Source organism: Ricinus communis, chromosome 4 (assembly GCF_019578655.1).
Source record: "Ricinus communis isolate WT05 ecotype wild-type chromosome 4, ASM1957865v1, whole genome shotgun sequence".
In the NCBI taxonomy this organism is placed as follows: domain Eukaryota; kingdom Viridiplantae; phylum Streptophyta; class Magnoliopsida; order Malpighiales; family Euphorbiaceae; genus Ricinus; species Ricinus communis.
Window position 1 is genome coordinate 18,049,788 of NC_063259.1, and position 14,503 is coordinate 18,064,290.

Consider the following 14,503-nt stretch of genomic DNA (forward strand, 5'->3'; position numbering starts at 1 on the left):
AGATTGAGAAATGATATATCTTCTTTTGTGCAGTTCGATGACAAGAGCATGTACGATGCTTGGAAGAGGTATAAAGACTTGCTTCAATGTTGCCCGCACTACGGACTACTAGTATGGTGCAGGTCCAAACCTTCTACAGTGGTTTGAACCTTGCTACTAGGCCGATGGTAAACATTGCAGTAGATGAGGCCCTGAACAGTAAGACACCGGAGCAGGCGCAAAATCTGATAGAGGAGATGGCCATGAACAACTACCAATGGCAATCCTCTAGGAGTCGGCCAGTCAAGCGTGGAGTGGTCAACCAGCTAGACTCCATAGCAGCCTTGGCAATTCAAGTAGAACTTCTGACCAAGAAATTAGACCCGACGGATGCGGTTCATGCAGCCCGGATAAAATTTGTGAGTTTTGCGGTGTACGCACTCTGGTTAATGTCTGAGAGGTATGTTTGCTTCACCTTCTAATTCTTCATCTTCTATTATTTTTGCTTACCTTGAATAGGTAGACTATATGGGTAATGCACCTAGATAGCAGAACAACCTATACAACAATAAATACAACCCCGGTTGGCGAAATCATCCAAACTTCAGTTGTCAAAATAACAATGCCTAGGGTCTACCAGGCTTTTAAAGACTGCATCAGTAGCCACCACAGCAGCAGCAGCAGGTTGGACCATCACAGCTTCCTCCACCAACCGAGAAGAAATCTAACTTGGAGGAGCTGATTATGAAGTTTGTCACATGAACTGAGACGAGGTTCCAGCAGACTGATAGTGCTCTTAGAAATCAACAGGCGTCCATTCAGAACTTGGAGAGTCAGATTGGGCAAATTTCTAAGATGTTGTTTGAGAGGCAACAAGGAGCGCTCCCCAGCACTACAAAGTCAAACCAGAGGGAGCATTGCAAGGCTATCACCATGCGATCAAGTAAGCAGTTATCTAGTTCTTTACCATTTGTTGATGATGATGGTGTTTCCATGCAGGATAAGCCAGCTAGGAAGGAGCCAAAGCTTGAGGCAATAGAAGCAGAGAAAGTGAAAGACAGGCAGAAGAGCCTTGTGAGAGAGTACCAGCCACCAGTCCCCTACCCTGCTCGACTTAACTAGGAGAAGGTTGATAAGCAGTTTGGTAAGTTCCTTAACTTGTTTAAACAACTACGTATTAAAATACCTTTTGTTAAGGCTATTTCACAGATGCCGAAGTATGCCAAGTTCTTAAAGGAAAGTTTGAGCAACAAAAGGAAGCTGGAGGATTTGGGACTAGTGACTCTGAATGAGGAGTTTTCAGCTATTCTTTAGAACAAGCTGCCACTCAAAAGGAGAGATCTAGGGAGTTTTACTGTTCCCTGCATTATTGGTGATTTGCCTATTAGTGGTGCATTGGTTGATTTAGGAGTTAATTAATTTGATGCCCATTAGTTTGTTTGATAAGTTAGGTTTGAGTGAACTTAAGATCACTAGGATGAGCATTCAGTTAGCTGATAGGACTGTTAAGATTCCTAGAGGTATTATTGAGGATGTACTTGTTAAGGTAGACAAGTTTATTTTTCCTGTTGATTTTGTAGTTATGGACATGGAAGGTGAGAGTATTGTGCCTTTAATCCTAGGTAGACCTTTTCTGCACTAACCTAATGGAATCTCTTCCTATCAGATTATTACAGATTAGCATTAATCGTGATTTAGATCTATTAAGAGTTGTTAATTCTTAATCTGGCGAGTGGATTAACCTTATCTCTAACTGTTAACTACCAGTTCTTACTATTCAATTTCCAATTGTAACAAGCATTTCTCAATGTCAAGAAACAACCCACAAGACAATTAATTCAACGTTTGAAACTAACTGAATCAAACTTTATTACTGAATAGCAAAAAGATTACAAGAATGGCAATTACAAATCTAACAACTAAGCACAATCCATCACAATAAAAACCCTAATGGGTTCAAAAGATCTAGCTACTCATGTTCATAGTTAAAGCAAAATAAGGAACAAATAAGGAAAAGAAAATTGAAGGCATGTACACCCTTCTCTTTCAAGTTGGATGAGAAACCCTAATTTTCCAATCTAAAATATCAAACCCTAATTTGCCTCTTGAATGCTCCCAAATGTTGTTTTGATCTTCAAATTGATGTTGAAAAACAAGTGTAATCCTCCCTCAATTGATGAATTTGATCTCCCAAGGTCGACAATTGAGGTCTAGAAGACAAGTGAATTGAGTGTATATTGGAATTAGGTCAGAGAAATCGAGCCCCCTCTAAGAAAATCTAACTTTTGCCTATATAGTCTCTTCAGCATGGCCGTGGTCAAGCCTGTGCTGGTCAGCACAGGCGGAGTCCAGGCCGTGCTGATCCCTAGGGTTCCATTATGTTGACCTCTTCCAAGCCGTGCCCAAACCGGTACTGAGCCACCACGGGCCGTGCTGGAGACCGTGGTGGCTACGGAAATCGTGCCAAAAGGCACTCTTGGAAGGCACCTAGTTGGCAATTCAACACGGCCGGAGTCCAGGCAATGCTCAACACTCGGGGTGCTAGTCCTCGCCCAATTTGATGGATTTTGATCCGTAATGATGCATATTTCCCTCGATTATTGATAGTGTCCTTCGAAAATGACCTGAAACGAGAAAGGAAATAAAAGACATGTGTTTCTAGCATAAGACGAGATAATCATGCATAAAAATGTAAATAATTGGGCATGAAAACATGTGTAGAACTTGCTCTATAATACTTGTTGAGGTTACATGAACTTTTGAATACAATGAGATGATTTGGGCAACTTAGGAATTCACCACATCTGGCCAAAAGCCTACCCTTTGTTTCCATTAGTCAGCCAGTTTTAAGCCTTAATCTTTTCTTTATAATTTGCACCTATACACTACACATACACCATTCTATACATTTATCTTTTCTTTCATCCTGTATACTGAATAATTATATGTTATGCTTCTTCTTTTATGGAATCATAGTGCCTAATTTTGTTATAAATTCACTTAGTCTTTTTAATCATTCTTTGATGCTCCCTTCAATCCAAATTGGATAACTGTTCTCGTTGTTTATGTCACTAATCATACATCCCCTGTGTAAGCTGCTATGGCATATATATATGCTAAAAGAAAGAAGAAAAAAAAGAAGAAAAACAAAAACAAAAAAGAAAACTTCTGACTTATTTCTTAGCTCTTAGCTCTTTTGGATTTAATTCTTGTGAGCATCATTTACTTCAAATAAGGCTTAGTAAGTATTTTTGTTGTTTTGGCATTCAGCTCTTGAAGCATCCATTCTAAATAATTGTCATGATTTTTCAGTATACTTTACACTTCTATCCAAATTTTCTTATCTTTACCTTAGCCACATTTCAACCCTTGTAAAGACCTTTCGATTTTGGTATTCATTTATTCGCAGTAGCGAAGATGAGGTTGATGAGCAAGCTTATGGTAAACAGGTTTTGTGCAGCTGCGTTGAGGGAATTTTCTTGTTTACTTGAGTGATTTAAGAGATTCCTATGAGGCAATGGTTCCTGGTCTTTAATGCTGAGTTATTATAAAAGTTGTATTTTGAGATGGTATTACTATAGTTCTTCTTTGAAGGTGTATGATTTGTTTAGCTACTCGAGTTTCATTCTTTATATGTTGAATAAGGTTAAGTTATGAACTTTAGCATGGATTTTGAGGGGTGATTGTTGCTTGTATATGTATTGAGTTATCAATTGCTTAAGGACAAGCAAAAGTTTAAGTGTAGGGTGATTCGATGTGCATCATTTGATACATGTTTATATGCCTAATTGCTTCCATTTTTATGCATATATCTTGTTTTATGCCAGAATCACCTGTGTTTTGGTTCCTTTTACGTATCAGGTGATTATTGATGGACATTATCAGTAGTCGAGGGAAATACGCGCAAATACGGACCAGAATCCATCAAAATTGAGCAAGGGCTAGCATTCCAAGGTTGAGAATGGCCTGGACTCTGGCTGTGCTGAACCATCAACACTTGACCCTCAAGAGTGCCATTTTGGCATGGTTTTCGAGGCCACCACGGTCTGTGGTGGCTCAGCACTAGCGAGGGCACGGCCAGGAAGAAGCCTTAAATTGCGGGACTCGAAGGTCCAGCACGGCCTGGACTCCACCTGTGCTGATCAGCACGGGCTTGACCATGGCCGTACTGAGACATTTATATAAGCAAATGCGAATTATTTTGCTAGGGTTCGATTTTCTGACTTGATTTCACACATACATGCACGAGCCATCCTTTTCCAAACTTCAATATCTGACTTTAAGAGACTATTTCGCCTATTGAAGGAAAGATTAGATTGGTTTAAACATCAAATTGAAGATCAAGAGTGGATTTAGAGGCATTCAAGAGGCAATTTAGTGTTCATCATTCAAATTTGGGAATTTAGGGCCTTTCATCCGACTTGAAGAAGAAGGGTGTACATGCTTTCAAATTGCTTTTCCGTATTTGTTCCTTTGTGTTGCTTATTAGCATGAGTAGCTAGAATTGTTGAACCCATTGGGGTTCCTATGTTGTTGGATTGCTTTTAATGTTTATGAGACTTTGATTATCAATGCTTGTTTCTTATTACTTTCATTATTTCTTGAGAAATCACATTATTCATGAGACTTTATGAGTTGTGGTGTTTAGATTGCTTTATATAATTGAGAAGTTCATTTAGCAATTGGAAATCTGAATAGAAAGAACTGGTTAATGATCACTTAGACATAAGGATGATTGACTAGGCGGATTAAGAATTAACAAAGCTTAATAGAGGTGGATTAAAGCTTAATGCTAACTTAATAATCGATCGTTAGGAAAAGATTCCAACTTTAGGTTCTTAGGTTTGGGAATTTGGTTATCTCGAGAGGGAAACCAAATTCAGTTAAGAATTCATCCACGGGTAATCACAATTGGTAATCAATATAATCTATACCTTCACTAAAATCCAACTAGCTTAGGTCCCCTTGGGTTTGCTTTTTCCTTTGATTGTTTCACGAAATCCTTCCAGACTGTGTGACATTTAGTTAATCACTTAGCTTGCATATAATCATAGAATAGCAACTTCATCGATTTGTTAAGGTTAGATAATATAAGATGCTCCAGTAGTTCTAGGATCACCCTTTCCCGAGAATACGACCTTGATACTCGCCATTAGTGCTAGTCTGCATCGATAGGTTCACTGCCTTAGATTGTAGCTACATAATTAGCCTATAAAAGTGCATAGTCACATTCCAATTAAGTGTGATAACACTAATGCAATTAATCTATCTAAGAACCCCAGTCAACATTCTAAGAGTAAGCACATGGACATTAAACATCACTTCTTAAAAGACCATATGCAAAATGAAAATATAGTGCTCGAATTCATTGACATTAATAATCAACTTGCCGATATCTTCACCAAGCCCCTAAGTGGGGAAAGAATAAATTTTATTAAAAGAAAACTTAGTATGATAGATGGAGACTACGAGTGACCATCGACATTGTGTCGAGGTATCGCTCTTCGTACTAGGCTCATTTGGAAATGATTCGATTGAGGGTCCTAAGGGATTCAAAAGGCCTTAAGACTAATACAAGGAGTCGCCACCTGATGAGATCAGAATAGGTTTTGGGAGTGAGGATGACAACTTTGTACCTATAGCGGAGAACCTAAGTTTTCCCAACCCTGAAAACAGAGATTCTAGGTTCGAAAAGTTAGGTACAGATAGGGAAGGTTTACGATAGCACCCCTATCCGTCTAAGTGGTGAAGCCTAGCCTCCACTAGAGCAGACGATTTATCTTTTATCCTAATAAAAATGCTTGAGCCTATTTTCACCCTATATTCATTTTACACATCAACTTTTTCTTATCTTCCTTAACATTTGAGATCAGAAATTAAGAGACTAACTTAAGGAAGACATACTTTGGTACCTCAACTAGTCCTAGATGGAAGGCACATTAGTGCCTTAGATTTTATCTTGGCATCCTATAGTCTTCACATCATTCATAATTCTTATCATCCCTAATCTAGGTGTCAGATTTATTTTAGCCTTAACATTTGAGGTAAACAAATATGAGAAGCGGGAGCTTGCTTTATTAAGCTTTCATCAAGACAATTGCTAAGTCCAATTTTTATCCATTAATTACATGTGAAATGATATCTTAAACATAATTTAAACATACATAGAAAAGGGGAGAGGAGAATAGAAACCAAAAAGGAATTAACGAAGCCGAGGATTAATAAGGGGGCCTAAATATGCAAATGGTCTTATTGGCCTTAATACAAATTAATCAAATAAATAATAAATGATCAATCCTCCTCGGGAGTGGATTTTCAAGAATTGAATTCTTTACATCCCGAGTTAGCAGGTAAACAAGTAATGAATAATAAAAGGCATATGATGAACTAAATGATGCAAAAAGGAAATAATATTGACGAAATTTAAAAGGGACAAAATAAACACAAATAAGTATTAAATATCATGAAAGATACATAAGACATTTTCTTTTTTGTTCATCATAAGGCTTGACCTTGCGTGGGTATAGGGTAAGCGTGCACGAGGCTAGTCTTCTCAAGACACAAGAGGCTCACTGTGTCATTTAAGACGCTAACTTCTTGATTCTAAAGAGAGATTAAAATCGTGCGAGGTTAGTCGTCAAACCAAAGCAATAGTAGATACGGTGTCGTTTCACTTAAAGATTCCTATTCGGGTTCATGTGACTTCTGGACCCGCGCGAGCAAAGGGTGACCTCATGCTAGCTTAGGTGTCCAAGGCCAATGAGTTACCAAACATAATGTTTTAAGTGAGAATGACTTCGCTTTAAGCCTCAGGCTCCCTAACCTCATGAGCAGAGAGGATGTCCTTGCATGCACTCACTGGTACAAGTCCAACAGCTTTAAGACGACACCATTTTAGGTAAAACGCAACACAAAAAAGACTCAAAATAATGCAGGTTTGAGGGAAAGCAGCAGACCTCACACGAGTATAGAGTGAACTTGCTCGTAAAGAGGATGTTCTCGTACGCACTCAGCAGTGCAAGTCCATCGGCTTTAAGACAACATTGTTTTAGGAAAAATGCAACACAAAAAAGACTCAAAGTAATGCAAGTTAGAGGGACAGAAGCTAACCTCGCATGGGTATAGAGTGAACTCACGCGGGGTCAGTGAGCCTAGAAAATGTTTTACAACAGCATAACAAAATAGACAGAAGATAGTCGGGGATTAGAAGAAGATAATAGGTGCATAGAAGTAGTACATAAAAAATATATAGTAAAATCAAAGAAATAAAAGAAAATGACAACAAATGCAGAGAAAACATGGAAAAGATGGAAATAAGAGTAAATTTGAGCCCTCAAGCGGCTACCTTTATGACTTGATTGAATGAACAAGTTAATGGTGTGTGAAAAAAAGAAATAGAATGTGGCCCTCTTTTTCTTCTTCAATAAAAGCTCCAAAGAAGACCCATTAGAGGGAAAATTAATCTTCAATAACTCTCCAAATGATTAATTTTTGCCAACCCCTCACCTAATGCACAATGTTAAACATTTATAATAAGGAGTTTGACAAGTTCCAAGGACCCATTGGAGGGAAAAAAGTCCCACTCATATTTACTCCAACAGATGATTGAAATGTCACATTGAGGTGACCTATACCAAGACTAAACGCACACAAGTTCAGAGCAGAGCCTCACTTTGTCCTCGTGCCAAGTTAGATTAAGCTCCCGCGGGTTAAGTTGGAACATGCACAAGGTCAAGGGTAGAGGCCCATGGTCCTAGGTCAACGTTGGATTCCTGCAAGGGCTACCTAAACTCGCTCGAGATTACTCTAGGCACGCACAAATCCAAGTTAAACTCGCACAAGGCCAGAATTTTACACGTGCACAGGGTGAGATCGCTCCTAGTCAGCCTATCCTCGCGCTACCTTACCGGTAGGGGGAGGAGACTTTGAATTTTTTGCTCTCTTTTCTACTTTGTTTTTTATCAAGGCTAACAATAATGAGTTTTAGGGTTTTAAGGGCCATGATCCTACTCTTTTCCTTTCTCTCACAACTGATTTAGACCTTCTCATGATCAGGCTTTATATAACTCTAGCTTTTAGATTTTCATGATAATAGATTACCCCCTGCTTTGGAGGAGGAATGCTTTTGAGGGTGCACCAGTGTGATATCAGTATCTTCTCGAGAGTGCACAGGTTTGCCCCCTACATCTTAAAAATAGTGATTATTAATAGAGTTCAGCTACGTCTTACCCCTTTGCTTTAGGAGGCACGAAGATAGACTGAAGCACAGAAATGCGCAGCCGAGATAGAGCATAGTGGTCAGTACTTGAAAAAGAGAGGAGCGGCCTCAGGGTGGACCCTAGGTGAGGGTAAGGTGAGGCAAGACTATTGGACCATGAATGAACCTAAAAAATAGACTGAAGTGGCTTAAAGGGGCCATTGTGCTGGGCTAGAAGTGACCTCGCACGGGGTCAAGGTTTTCCTTACATATGGTCAAGTTTAAACTTGAATGAGATAAACCTTGTCCTTGTGCGAAGTTAGATATGAGCTTGCACAAAGTGAGTTTAGACGTACCAATGGTTCTAAGGGAGCCAATAGTAGTAGGACTAAAGCATGAGCGTCAGTGCCCACAGGATTGGATAGAGACCCCAATTTTGGCAACACTGTCGACGCACGTCAGCACAAAGGTACAAGGCCAAACATGTAACTTTACTTCTTGTACTTGTTCCTGGACAAAAATATGAGTAGAGATGTGCATGCGATTTATGGTAAGACTTAGTAACAAGTTAGGATAGCCTAGAGTTTTAATTAATTGCGAGTATGTATGTGAATGCTAATAGGATATTTGTAGAAAAGACCTAGAAAAATGTAAAGTACACTTATAGGAAAAAGCATAGGAATATTAAAAAAAGTTAGAAAACTTTAGAAAAGAATAATTTGCATAAGAGAAACACTATAGATCTCGAATGTGTTGAGAATGTAGGAAAATTTTTAGAACCTCAATGGGAATACTATAACTATCCATGTACACTTGGGCATCTTATCATAGTCTAGTCAATAATATTGCCGGTGTCTTATAGTGGTGGGTGCGCATCCTCATCTGCATTCAGGATTGCATGGAGGCAATAGGCTTCCATCACTTTGTAGGCATGTTAACAGGTTTAATGAAATTACTAGAGAGGTGTTTTGACACCACCCATTCCTTTCTATTGCCATTCAGGGAGATGATCTAATGCCCCTGGACTTAATGACAATGACTAGGATCTAGCTTGGTAGGGTGCCGGTGCCCTTGGATGATAGACTGGCATATAGCCCGAGCCTCGTTCCTCAGTTGCTTGGCTACTCACATTTCATCAAGGATAAGAAGAAGCTATATTTTATGACATGAGATAATGATGGTGCCTTTCACCTGTGAGGAGGTGGACCAGTATATAAGGACCTTCCTGATGTATCTGTTTGGGCCACCATCTTTGTGAATGCTGAGTCGACTATCCACATGAGCTTCTTGACGAGCTTGGCAAATCTTAACATTATAGGTTCGTTTGGTTCAGTCAGCAGCCTTATGCCAGCTATATCGCTTTATGGACCATGGCTGCCGGGCAGTTCGAAGATTGGCAACTTTGCATACCTACTGGTGGTGGGCTACTTATTATAATTTTATTTTCTCTTGGTATCTTTTATAGTTCTTGTCGACTAACTCTTCAGTTTTTTTTATGTTATTTCAAATATGGGCACATGAGCATTGTCTATTAAGGATTCGCTCCCCAACTAGTGCAAGCAGCTACCTATTTCTAGACCATTAGGTCGATTCTTGATCTAAGCTTGAGAGCTCCCGTCAGCTCGACCAGCACCACCAGCGGCTAAACATGGTCACCTGCCCTGAGGTAAAAAAGAGTTAGTTTTTTGGGCAATTTGCATTATAATTTAATGCATACCTGCATGTCTGACATGCATAATTTTATAGGTGATGGCAGACCCATAGGGGGAGATGGTCATAAGGTCACCCGATATGGTCAAGGCTGCAGCATTCGACAAGTGTCGATTCTCGACAACGAGCTTGATGTACCGACGCTAGTATTATGGTGATAAGATCAGGGGTTGGAGGTCTGATCCTATTGTGTACCCCATCCCATTTTCACTACACCCTCTAGGAGTGTGATAAGGCAAGGGAAGTTAACTGATGAGGATTTGGAAGAGGCCCATGTGCTCACATCCTTCGAGGATGCAGGGGGAAACCGTAGATGCTCTCCTATACCGAGTATGCAGCTTCCTTACCTTTGAGGTGGATTGGCCCAAGTGGTGGTGCCTTATAGCTGGAGCATTGAGGATGGCAGAGGGAGGTAGGAAGAGGGCTCGGGGTCTAGGTGGCAATTAATCCTCAATTATGAGTGCTCAGCTAGAGGGGTTTGTAGGCCTCACATGAATATCATAGTGCTGACTAGAAAAATCATGCACCAAGGCTATTATTTATTGACAATAGAGAAGAATTGCATAGCCTTTGTAAGAAGATGCCATCAGTGTTAATTATAAAGTAATATTAATCATCAACTTCCCATTGGACTTCACAATTTGACATCTCCATGGCTTTTCACAACTCGAGGAATCAATATTATTGGAGAGATAAAGCCTCCCTTGAACGAACATAGGTTTATAATCGAGCAAATGACTATTTCTCTAAGGGGGTCGAAGCCGAGTCATTTACAACTGCGAGGGCAAAGCATATGGCCAGATTTATAGAAACGAATTTGATTTGTAGGTATGGGTCCCGCATCATGCTACGACAAACAATAGGGTACAGTTCATAGGAGTACCGGTGCATCTACTTGAGGAATACAAGATTGAGCATCACATATCTTCTCTATACAAGCCTTAAGCGAATGGTGCAGTTGAAGCAAGCAAGCAAGAACCTGAAGAAGATACTCTAGAAGATAGCATGTAAAATGGTGTCGAATCTCAAAAAATAGCCAATCGGCACTGTGTAGAGCCGACCGGCTCTGCATAGAGCTAATTCGTCTCTATACTAAACCAATCAGCTCTTTGTAGAGCCGATTCATTGTACACTGAGCCAATTGGCTTTCTGGGCAAAAATTTTAAAGTTTTTTGACACTTTGGTCCCTTAACTTGTAGAAACTACCATTTTAACCCTCAAAGTTATTTTTTTTTTCTAACAATCGAGTCCAAATTGATTCTAGAAAATGATTTTGATTCGATTATTCTTAATCCTAACTTGGATTCATCCGTCCTCAATCTCCTGAGACTCAAGAAAAGCAATAACTTTCATCATAGGATTTTCCGTAATTCTCTCAATATATGGATCTAGAAAATAGGTGCTGACAGCTCGTATCTTATGAAGAAGATTCTATCTAAGGATGTTGCTAAGATTCTAGACTTGGAAGGGAATGAATTCTCTAAACCCATCAACCTAGATCATCTTAATAAATACTACATTTGAAAAAAAATAAAAAAGAGAAAAAAGAAGAAGAAAAAGAAAAAGAAAAAATAAAAAGTGCTTCTTGATTAGAAAACCTCAAATTGATGGCCATGCAAAAATTGAGCCAATAATAAGACAAAATCTTCAGCTTGAAAATCTGAAAGGATTGGCTAATAATAGGAGTTATATCATGAGAAATAAAAATGTACATTTTTGGGCCTTTACTATATGAATAAAATTGTCTAGAGTTTTTATCAAATTTGCATATGAATGATTATTACTTTATGCACTACTAAAGGAAAAATAGAAAGCAAAATCTGTGAGATCTAATTATAGAAGCATGTTTCATTTTCTCCTCTTTGCACTTGCATTTCTAGACTTATCAACTAGTTGGCAGGTCCTCTTGTCCCTTTGTAAATCCAAGTTCAGTAGTAGTGTGGAGCAGAACTCAAGCCTAGAAATCGTCGGCTGTGGTTAGGTCACCTTTAGCATTGATATTGCACTCTATGGTGCGATGGTGCCACAGTCTCTCAATCTTATATCGGAAATCTTGCTTCAATAGAAAGCCTTCGAAGTCCGAAGGGTATTCTAGAATCAGTTGCTTCTTCCCATACTAGCGGTAGAGCCTAAAGGGTGTATAGATAGTAGATGCTTAGAGCCCAAACAAATGGACACAACCACCATATATCATAAGCATGACATGTTGAATCTTTCACCAAGGGCAAGTCTAGTGAATAAGAGTATCTGGTATGCCCTTCACCCAACCAATCTATTTTTGTGACCTTAAGGCATAACAATAGAGCGGACTTGCACATGCTTTGGCTCATATTTGTCAATGTCTCTTGGAATAGTCAATATTTGAAGCTTTTTGTGCAACCAAATCTATAGAAAAAGGAAATAAGAGAAAAAAGGTAAAATAAAAAAAAATAATAAAGAAAAGAAAGTGTTAAGTCGAAAACCCGAAAGGGTGGCTCAGGCAAAATAGAATCTGCTAAGTTGAAAACCCGAAAGGGCGGCTTACGCAAAAGTTAAGGTGTAAAGTGAAAAGAAAAAAAAAAGAGATTTGGTTGCATACCTATCAGAGAATACGAGTGCTAACAAACCTTTAATGGGCTTTGTACATATCCAATCCAATAAAGGTTTCAGCCAGAATCACTAGAACTATATTAGCACCACGCTCCACTTGATTAATAATAGTAGCAATTCGGATATCTCATCCTCTTTAAGGAGAAATTAGCAAAAATTGAGCATAAAGACAAAAGCTTACTATCCTAACCCAGACAGGAATTCCCCTATCCTTCTTATCATGACAGGAAATCAAAGAAGTAAAGATAATATACTCACCAATATAATGAGAAAGTACCTCAGCTAAGGGCATGTTGAACAACTCTACAATTTTGCCAAGAAAAGGATCATCAAGTCTTAGTAAGGCAATCAGATGGGTACTCATCGATTATTGGGCATCATTCTTAACCATTAAAGCGAAAGACATTGTCTTTTGGGCACACCAAAAGTTAAGAGTCGAGTGAAGAAACCTGTAGTCAAGCTTGATATGTTAGAAAGCCTTAAAAGAGGAAAGGTGAGATTTCTCAAGCTTGATCCATTTAGGGTTCTAAGAAGGGTTTTGAGGGCTTTTGCACTTCTTTAAGTCATGCTTTCTGATATCCTTGATCTTACATATGTTTGCATGCTTGATTTTGAGTTATTTTAAGAGCAATTTATGTGTTTTTGTATTAGAGTCACCCTGTTTTAGTTTTCTTTGTGTCTCAAGTGTTTTTCTAGGTACATCATCAGAGTTAGAAGAGAAATCGGACCAAAATCAGGAAGAAACAGTCGAATTGGGCGCATTTGACTGTTCAACACGCCCTGCTAACACGCCCATGCTAAGGAGCACGATCAAGGAGGGCATGCTGAAATGCCTTGTCTATGGCGAAAAGAAGTGATTTGCAACACAGTTTCTGAGAGTGACACGGTCTAGGAGCATGTCCGTGCTGAGGAGCGCAGTCCAAATCCAAGTCATGCTGAAGAAGGCCACATGTACACTTTTAGATCAACACGGCATGGATTCAGCACGGCCCAAATCTAGGCCAAAGAGCGGGACACAGAGAAAAAGGATAGAAAGAGAACTTTGGGGTATTCAAGATAGACCTTGAGAGCTACCTTCCAACGATCAAAAAGAGGAAAACGGAGACAAATTCCACTTCAACATCATCCATTGGATTGAAGATTCAAAGGACAGAAGAAGGAGATCTTAAGCTGTAGAGATTGGATCCTAATAGGCATCATACTACACATGTTTTCATGCCAAAATTGTTTACATTTTTATGCATGATTATCTCGTTTTATGCTAGAATCACCTGTCTTTTGTTTCCTTTCACGTTTCAAGTCATTTTCGAAGGACACTATCAACAATCGAGGGAAATACGCGTGATTACCGACCAGAATCCATCAAATTGGACGAGGACTAGCACCCCGAGGGTTGAGCACGGCTTGGACTCCGATTGCACTGAATTGCCAATTAGTTGTGCTCCAAGAGTGCCTTTTGGCACGGTTTTCGTAGCCACCGCTGGATTGCCAATTAGTTGTGCTCCAAGAGTGCCTTTTGGCACGGTTTCCGTAGCCACCACGGCCTCCATAACGGCCCGTGGTGGCTCAGCACTGGCTTGGGCACGACCTATCTGACCCAGAGTGCTCTCTCAGATTATTAAGACGACATTTGCAAGTAGTTAAGGAGGAGGTCGGAGTTACAATTCAGGTTCATAGAGCTAACGTGATGGAGAACCACAACCCCAGGCCGATGACGATCATAGGACGATGTACGAGTTTGCTCGACCATCTTTGGATGGGATGAAAACTAGTATAGTCAGACCTGCTGTAGTAGCCAACAATTTTGAGATAAAAGCCAATGTAATCCAGATGATCCAGCAGAGCATGCAGTTTGGAAGATTGCCCAGCGAGGATCCCAATGCACATATCTCTAACTTTTTAGAGATTTGTGACACATTCAAGATAAATGGAACAACCGATGAGGCCACTCGGCTGAGATTGTTTCCATTTTCCTTGAGGGACAGAGCAAAGAGATGGTTGCAATCTCTTCCACAGCAGATGATTACT

At 39.6% G+C, this 14,503-nt stretch overlaps 1 non-coding gene across 1 annotated transcript; it reads right to left on the reverse strand.

The window, feature by feature from the left end:
- On the reverse strand, positions 1-107 carry LOC112535092. Its single transcript, XR_003079291.2, has one exon. It is a non-coding gene; the product is annotated as a small nucleolar RNA R71 (small nucleolar RNA).
- Between the last annotated feature and the right edge of the window lie 14,396 nt (positions 108-14,503).